At 47.4% G+C, this 8,403-nt stretch overlaps 1 protein-coding gene across 3 annotated transcripts in view; it reads right to left on the minus strand.

The window, feature by feature from the left end:
• The window catches only part of LRRC3B (leucine rich repeat containing 3B), an 85,617-nt gene extending 79,063 nt beyond the window's left edge, over positions 1-6,554 (minus strand). Inside the window, exons 1-2 of one of the 3 annotated variants that reach the window (XM_011956232.1) lie at positions 4,445-4,547; positions 3,701-4,028 (exon numbers count right to left, since the gene is read on the minus strand). The gene's annotated coding sequence lies outside the window, so the exon portion shown is untranslated. Of the gene's footprint in view, positions 1-3,700; positions 4,029-4,444; positions 4,548-4,853; positions 5,132-5,975 lie in introns of those variants that run through there. The other 2 variants (XM_011956230.1, XM_011956233.1) reach the window with 2 other exon arrangements.
• Positions 6,555-8,403: the final 1,849 nt, after the last annotated feature.

Here is an 8,403-nt window from a genome sequence, read left to right on the forward strand (position 1 = left end):
GGGGTGGGGGGGGGCAGGTGGTAGAGGAGAAGAGAATAAAAGGAAGCTAATCTGTATTTGGAAACATACTTACCACTTTGTCAAATATTACTCCATGGTTGAGGATAGCTTCACATATTTGTAATATTTGTTTCCATTTTATTTCTAATGAAAGGCATCTAAAGCATTTTTTTAAACTGTTGGAAAATGCAGTGACATTTGCACTGGACAAGTATTAACATAAAAGGTAGCTGAGAGAGCTTAGGATAAAATGAAACTGTAAATTTCATAACCTTTCCTAATCTGTTCATTTATCCTCCTAAAGAATAAAATCTGTTTTTATTTGGGGAGGATTTTTTTTTTTTCAGTATTTACTCCTTTATCTATTTGGAAAGAACTATATAGCCCTTACTATTAATTTACCAGATGTAGTGGAGAAATAGTATGTTCAAACCTATCAGCTTTTGAGAAGATTCCAGATTTCATTCTCATATGAAATGACCATTTCATTTCTCATTGTCATGTTGAGATGTATTAATTCACTAAGTTTTTATAAAGTATATGTAGATATATACTAACATCTAAGGTATAAGAGCTTCCATCATGGCTCCAAACCACTTATCAAATAAAGTTCACACAGTCACAATCGGCAGATAATAAATACAAAATGTATTAATCTTACGGATTATTCAAATCTAAATATAGATTAAGATATTTTATATTTGTTTAAAATAAAATCAATAAGGGTAAAGCTTCTCAGGTCCTACTCTGAGCTTTTTTTTTTTCAGTATCTTCTTCAAACTCTTTCTACAGAACCTTATTATTTAGCTTCTCTTGCTATTAAAAATAGTCAAGATAAGATATTCCAAATCTTGATTATTTTTTATTTTCAAATATCTAACCCAAGACTTTTAACTCATACTATGTATTGTATAAGCATACCTATTCATTGTGTTCTGAATAAAAGTTATTTTTTCATATCCTTTGTCTCAGAGCATATTGCTTAATAGTAATTGTTATTCTAAATGTCAACAAACTCATATTTATATGATTTCAGATAAAGGCACACCCCAAAGAATTTCCCCAGAAGACGTGTGATGTGGGACTTTTGACACTGCGCCACACAGGATCCACAGTAAAATAAGTAGAGGGGACTGGACCACACAAGTAAGATGAGGATGCAGCTCCCCTGAATAAAGTAGGAACTGGAAACCAGAATGTCTGCCCAGGTTCCAAAGGATTCCCATTCCTGTGGTCCCTAGGACAGAAACCATGTCTTTTGGATATTGTCACACTTAATTTCAGTGTTACATCTCTTTTCTTTAACACTGCTGCAACTCAACTAAGCCAGTATCCCCACCTCCAGAAGGTCACCCTTCTGGATGATCTAGTTTTGAATGGCTCTTCCTGAAGAGTGGGGCAGCTGTGCGAGTTTTCCCTACTTGCATAAAAACAAAATTGGTTTCTAATGAATTCTCTGGAAAATGAATGCTTCCCCTTGAGATAACTGGGGTCTTGGGGATTCAGAACAGTCGACCTGACACAAAAGGCAGACTGAGGTTGGGGGTAGGAAAGAAAGGAAGAAGAGGAGCAGCTCTTAGTGCACGCTGGATCTCCGTGGGCATTTTGGTCACACCTGGGTCCCTCAGCAGCCAAGTCTCACCTCCATCTTCCTCCACCCATCCCTCCTCTGACAATAATGTTGACTCACTCTCTTCTTTTCTTCCTCCACCTCCCTCACTATAGGATGACCTAGGTCCTAGTGTGCCACAGCATTAGAGATAGAAGTCCTATTCCAGGTGACATAAAAGGCACCAGGTGTCCACCATCTGTCTGTGACTCTTGCCCTGCTGATGTGATTCTGAAAAACAGGATTCTTCTATCCCCCCTATTGATTATGACTATTACTGTAGTCATAGTCAATATTACTATTGACTTTTTGTTGGTTTGTCTCCAAAGAGAGGACATCCTGGTACTATAGAGAAAAGACATGAGGTGTTCTTGGAAACTAGAGCTTTGTCTTATGAAATGCTTAAAGGTGTATGAAATCCTCAAGTGACTGGAGAAAGCCACCTTTGTTGAAGGGGCTAGGTAGGCAAGGAAGTGACAAATATTATTGGAAGTGACAAAGAACTATTTTTCCTCTTTCTGAGCCTCAAGTACAGAAATATATTGTTTTGCCTCAGCTTTACATCAGCATAAACTTTAATGAAAAGTCAAAAATCCACGAGAAATCCAGTAATTCACGCCATTGTATTCAAAAGGATGTTTCCCATGATGGAAAAATTCCCTATTATTTTCACAAATACTTGGAAGTATGGAAGGATGAAGCAACTCAATCTAACAGAAGACTTTGCTAAAATCATTAGAAATCATTTAATCTTATTTAGAATCATCCAGAGGAGGCTTGCATAGTTAATTTTTGTTGACTTGAAGACATAAATATTCTGCAATTTTTTATTTTTGCAAAAAGAGTCACATTTGTGGTAGCTTATTCATTATATATGATATAGAGTTTTTCTGGTTATGCTGACTGAGAAGCATTTATGGAAAAATAAGCAAAACACTCTTTTTAAAATAAAAATTATTTTCCTAATTAATTTTAAGATGCTAAAAAAATAGCGGGAGTGAGCATAACTTATTTATGTATAATGGTACCATATTTGAGCAAGGGTCAAAAGGCAGTGGTTCTAGCATTAGTTATGCTACAAATGCACCAAGTGGCCTTGAGCTCAGCATTGAATCTCCTCCCTGAGTCTGGATTGCGTGGGATGATATCTGAGATTCCTCTTAGCTCTAATTCTGTGACTCAATTCAGAGAGAGTCTTTCATTTGCCGAATACAATTGCTACTGCCTCTGGTTTTTGACCACAGAGCAAATCCCTGTTCACATTCGGATCCCTCCTTCCATTTATCTTCCTATTTAAAAAGAGAATGTCTACGAAAGGTTCAGAAGAGAAGTCCAGTACCAGCAGCCAGTTCTCTAAATCGATTTACAGTACTAGTATTCCACTATACCAAGATGTACCCCAACAAACTTTGAGACAGGCGATATGCAACATCAGTCTTCCCAATACTCGGGCCACAGGGGCTCACAGGCCAGGACTGGCACTCATAGGATGCCCCTGCAGTTTGGAGTAAAGGGTTAGGGGCCTCACTCATGCTTCCTTCTAGACAAAGGGTTTTCAGTACCAAATAGGGCTGGGAGTATGGGACACACTCAGTATTCTTTGCTCACCAGACCAATCAGCCCCACCATTTCCTGGCTGAATGCCAATAAGCAGATAACTTGATTTCTTCAATACTGGGTTTCCCCATCTATACCATGAGATAAATATCTCTACCCATCTTTCAGGACTGTTGTGAGGGTTAAATCTAACACAAGCACACACGGTATCAAATATAGGATCTGGCACATAGTAAGAACTCCACAACCGCTAGCTAGCGCTGATTGTTACATTACTATTTGTCTCCCCAGAACAGTTCAGCAACCTGAAATAAACCCACCTTGGTGTGGATCTGGAGTCTTTCCTCAAGTTACCAATGGACATGTCCTAACTTGTTTCTACATGCAAAAACAAGTGGCCAGAGCGCAAATTCAGGCGACAGATAAGCATCCAGAAAGCAACGAGCCCCGCGGGGGGGGGGGGGCGGGGGCGGGGTGGGGGCAGGGGTCAGAGCTAAATCTCATGGAGAGCGAGTTTGAAGTCTAGGATCCTACCTCAGGTATCCAGGTACTTGTGAAGAAGCCCGGCTCTCTCACCAGGCCTGGCCTGTGAGGGTGTGGCCTTTGTGCTCAGGAACTGCACCAGGAGCCTGAGCGCAGGGAATCCCCGTTCTGCTCCTTGGGGCTCTGGAGTTGCCACCGCTAAGGCAGGGAGCTAGCTGCTCCAGGGGTGCCCCGGAATGGGAGAGACTGACCTCGGGATTTCTCCCGGGAGCCCTGGAGAGTCGACGTTTCCTTCGATGTGGCCAAAGCGAGGGACCCAGAAAAAGGAACTGCTGTGAATTTTGCTTTTTCCCAACCGGTACAAAGGAGCAGGAGTCCTCTGTAGGGCACCCGCGGAGAAAGTAAGAAAAGCCTGCACGTGGAAGGTCTGAACAGGGAGGACCTAAAGGTTGTACAGGGTTCCAAACCCAACCAACCAAATGTTTCCCTACACGGCTGCTAGGAACCAGGGATCCACTCTCAGCCAAAGGCACCTCTGGGAGAGGAGCATGCACCTCCTCAGGGAAAGAAGGGTTAAGTGAGGTGCTTACTGTCCTTGGTAGTCACTGTGCCCCCACCCGGAAACAGGGGGCTAGGTGGATAAAAGGGGGGGAGGCTGCCTCTTCGAAACAGCTGACTAAGCCCTCTCCCGCAAACGCAAACGGTCTTGCACTCCAGATTGCTGGGGTGCACAGGAGAAAAGAACCTCCCCTTCCTGCATTTGCCAGAGCATCTGGAACCACCAGAAGGATCTACCTGGAAACTGCAAGGTGGGCAGATCCACCTCTGCCTGGGCTCCCCGGTCTAAGAACTGGGTCTCCCCTCACCCAAGGCCCACACCTCCTAGCTCTGCGTTTCCCTGCGCGCCCTCCAGCTCTGCGCTTCCCAGCCTCCCGGGCGCAGCACAGGGCTCCCCCCACTCCCTCGCTCCGCCCAGGTGCGATTTGTGGAGGGGCGGGGGAAAGTGGCTCCCACCGCAGCCTCCGCTCCTGCGCTCTCCTCCAACCGCTTTGAACCCGTTTACTCGCCGGGCTCTGGGGACTCCCCTCTACCCCGCACACACGTCTCCCCCTGGGAGGCAGGAGTCCCCTTCCTACACTGCGGCTGTGGAAGCATCCTTGACTGCCGAGCGCCTGGCAGAGAAGGTGGGCGTGGGTCTACCGACCTGGCTGCGGAGGTGAAGGAACGTAGAAGCAAGCGGGTGCCAGAGAAGAGAGCAGACTATGGTCCTCTTAGAGCATGGAGAAGCATCCCTGGTCCGCGATCTGACCATTCAGTCACCACCCAAGATGCCAACGCATTCAGATTCCCGCGGGGAGGTTTGTTTGCTTATGGGGAGGGAGATCGCCCCATCCCAGGCACTGAGCAGCCTGCCTTCCCAAGTACCCAAGGGCCCCGCATTCCAGGGCTCCATTCCTTGTCTCCACGCGCCCCCAGGTATCCAAGCCCCTCCCCCATCTGTATTTACATACCCAGGCCAGCGCCCTCCGGACTCAAATCCCTTTTCCTCTTCGTCAGATGGCCTCTCAGGGCTGGCCCCTCGTCCACATTAGCAGTACCTTTTCCTTTCCCTCAACCGTGGGCAGATCTACCCGACCCTCAGCTTCCTCCTCACCGCACGAGCAGCCTTTCCCTCCCTGAGCCACTTACTTCACCCACCCATATCTGCACTTGCAGTTCCCACGGCGCACAGCCGCAAGCCACTCCAAAGGTTTCATTGCCGAGTTGGGGGTGGCGTGTGCAAGGATGGACTGACTCCCATCGCGCTGGACGAAGCTTCAGGGGTGGCCGCAGCCATCCTCCACGTCCCACCTCTCTTACTTCACCTTCTCTGTCCCTACCGAGCTCCTAGAGGCAGGATGAGCACTGCTGGGTCCCAAACCCTCGCCTCAGGGGCCAGAGCTGCGAGGAGTGAAAAGTCGACTGGCAAAAACACACAGAGAGAAATGGGCAGATGCATATGGCAAGAGGGGCTGGGGGAAGGGCGAATGCAAGAACTAAACCTGCAACTTGCACAGCACGGGGTGAGCACCGCGCAGGGAAGGGTCACAAAAGTTTGCAGACTATTGTACAGCAGCCGGCTGAACAGGAGCAAAGAGGGTCGACTGTATCTCACCAGGAGGAGGTCTCTCCCAGGGTCTGCGCAAAAGGGATTGGGGGACTTAGAAAGGCATGGCTTAGAACTGAGGTAATAGTTCTCTACTTGTTCCTTGGAGGGACGGCCTAGGCACCCGGGCAGAGGGATAATCCCGCGCGCTGCGAAAAGCAACAGGCGGCTGCACCTTACCTTGCGCCAGTCCCGGGCCGGGGTGGCTGCTCCATCCTCGTGGCTCAGGGAGGAGGCGTTGGGTGCGTATGCTTAGGGGTGCGCGCGCTGCCAGGGCTGCAGCGGCCGCCACCTCCAACCAGCTGCAAGCCGAGCTGCCCACCTGGGACCGGGCCGGCCCGGCGGGCTTGGCTCCGGGCGAAGGCGGCGGGGTTGGTGCGCGGCGGCTGGGTCGCGGGACGCAGGCAGTGCGTGGCGCGGCTGGCGTCTTCGGGCGCCGCCACCGAGCGAGGGTGCGGCCCGGGGCTGCCGTGCGGGGCACGACTTGGCTCGCGTTGCTGCGGCGGCCGCTGCAGACCCTGCTCCAGGCGCCGTAGCCTTGCAGGAAGAGCAGACAAAGACGCGCGAGAGGCAAAGCGCCGCTTGCCCAGATGCAGTCGGCTCAGTCACTAGAGGGAAATCGCCTCCAAACCCAGCCTGGGGATGAGGGAGGAGGGGCGAGGCGGCTGGGGACTAGAAAAGCAGCAGGGAATTAACGCGACAGTCAGAGTGCAGCCAGCACCTCGCCGGCGCTGCTCTCTCGCCTCGCGGCTGGGGGGTCCGGAAAGGAGAGAGGGGGCGGGGGCTGAGCGTTGGCTGCAGGAGACCAGCTGAGGTAGGAGTATTAACTCCCTCCGCTGCTCTCGCCTTCCTTCCTCGCACCCCCTTACACAGCTCTACTTGCAGCAGTCTATGGCCCCATTCCTTCCCTATTTTTCTAACTACTGAGATCACAGCTGAATTAAACTGGTGAAAGGAGCAAAACGTGCGATGGATTGATTGCCCTCCTGGGGGAAAAGCAGAGGCTTAAAATCAATTCGACAAATGAGTGTTTACTGGGTGCCGAGTACTGTGCTCCTCTATTGTGAGGGAGGATTATGAATAAGGTACCCCCCTCGCGCCCCAGGCTCCATTGTCAGTTCTCAGAATCAGTTTCCCCCGCAGTTCTGGAAGCCCAAAGTTTCGGGGTTGAGTTGTGGTGCCTGATCCCTACCCTCAACCCATCTAGCTTTCTAAAGCAGAAGAAGGTGGAATTCAATTTTCCCTTCTCCTTCCTGGGATGACTTTAATGTGCAGCCGAAATGGAGTCTATAGGCCCCTTAAAAAGCGCGCGCACGCCATTGTGCGTGTGTGTGTGTGTGTGTGCGCGCGCGTGTGAACGCGCTCGCGTTTGCGCGTGTGTTTTAAGAGTAAGTCAAATTACTGGTTTTAGTAATGTTCTTATTTCATGATTTTAATTATTTACCGTATTTGCACTAGACCCCAATTTGGGGCAGAGGAACCCGGCTCTCCAGACTCTACAAATACCACCTTTTCTCTGAAGCTTTTTTCCACTACCCCAGTCCTCTGACAGAGAGGAAGAAATCTTTCCCCTCTCTTTGCCCTCTCAGAATTGTATTTGCCAATAACTTGCGGAACTTATATATTTATAGATTTATCTCTTCACTCACCTATGAGTATTCCCTGTGCTTTTTGTTTGTTTGTTTTCACTGCAACATCCAGCAGTATTTTGTATCTAATGGGTACTCAAGGAAAGCTTATCCAGTTGAAGGTCATTTTCTCCTTCAATATGAGCTAAATCTCACTGTCTCTAGAATTAAAGAGATTCCAGGGATGAAACTTTTGATTTAGGGTGTGGTGGAGGGAGCCACACATACAGCTAGACTCACAGTCCCTTTACTAGAAAGGTAAAAAAATATATATTTAATTCATTTTGGTCTCTAGACAATCAGTCTTCTTCCACTGACCACCCACCTCTGTTTCCTGAATTCCCAAAAGCAGAAGAAAACCAAGCTGCTGAGCAACTGCATAGAGCAAGGCATATATTTTCAGCTGCCAGCACCTAGAGCAAACCCATTCCAAGTGGAGAATGACCAAAAAATCTTGATTATTTCATGACCTGTGTCAAGTATGTTGAAAGCCTGCCAGTTTCCTCATTTCTATTGAGGCACTCTTATTCTGGATGCATTTTACAACAGTTTGAACAGTGTTACATTGCTGAGAGGTGAAGAAAATTGCTTTGTAGTTTAAAGATATTTAAATTTGCTTGTTTGTTTTCTGTCCCACCTTCTACAAATTACAAGATAGATACCTCAGATCAGGAATGCTCCATGAAAAAGTAGGTCCATAATGCAGGAGATTAGACTAAATGACTCTTAAGCTATCTTCTGTCTCTGAGACATTATGATACTGTGATTTGAAATATTGTGGTTGAAAGTTTGTTTTTTTTTTAATTTTTGTTTTTTAAAAGCGATTTTAGAACACAAACATAGATACATTTGGATAGCAGGTATGTAATTTGGTGTAGTTTTTCTGAAGGAAAATTTGGCATTGCTGCTGAAAGCATAACATTTTTGCATTTCATTTTTTCAGTGACTCTAATTCTTCAAATTCATCCTCAGGAAATAAC

The sequence above is a fragment of the Colobus angolensis genome, unplaced genomic scaffold (assembly GCF_000951035.1).
Source record: "Colobus angolensis palliatus isolate OR3802 unplaced genomic scaffold, Cang.pa_1.0 Scaffold411, whole genome shotgun sequence".
NCBI classification, from domain to species: domain Eukaryota; kingdom Metazoa; phylum Chordata; class Mammalia; order Primates; family Cercopithecidae; genus Colobus; species Colobus angolensis.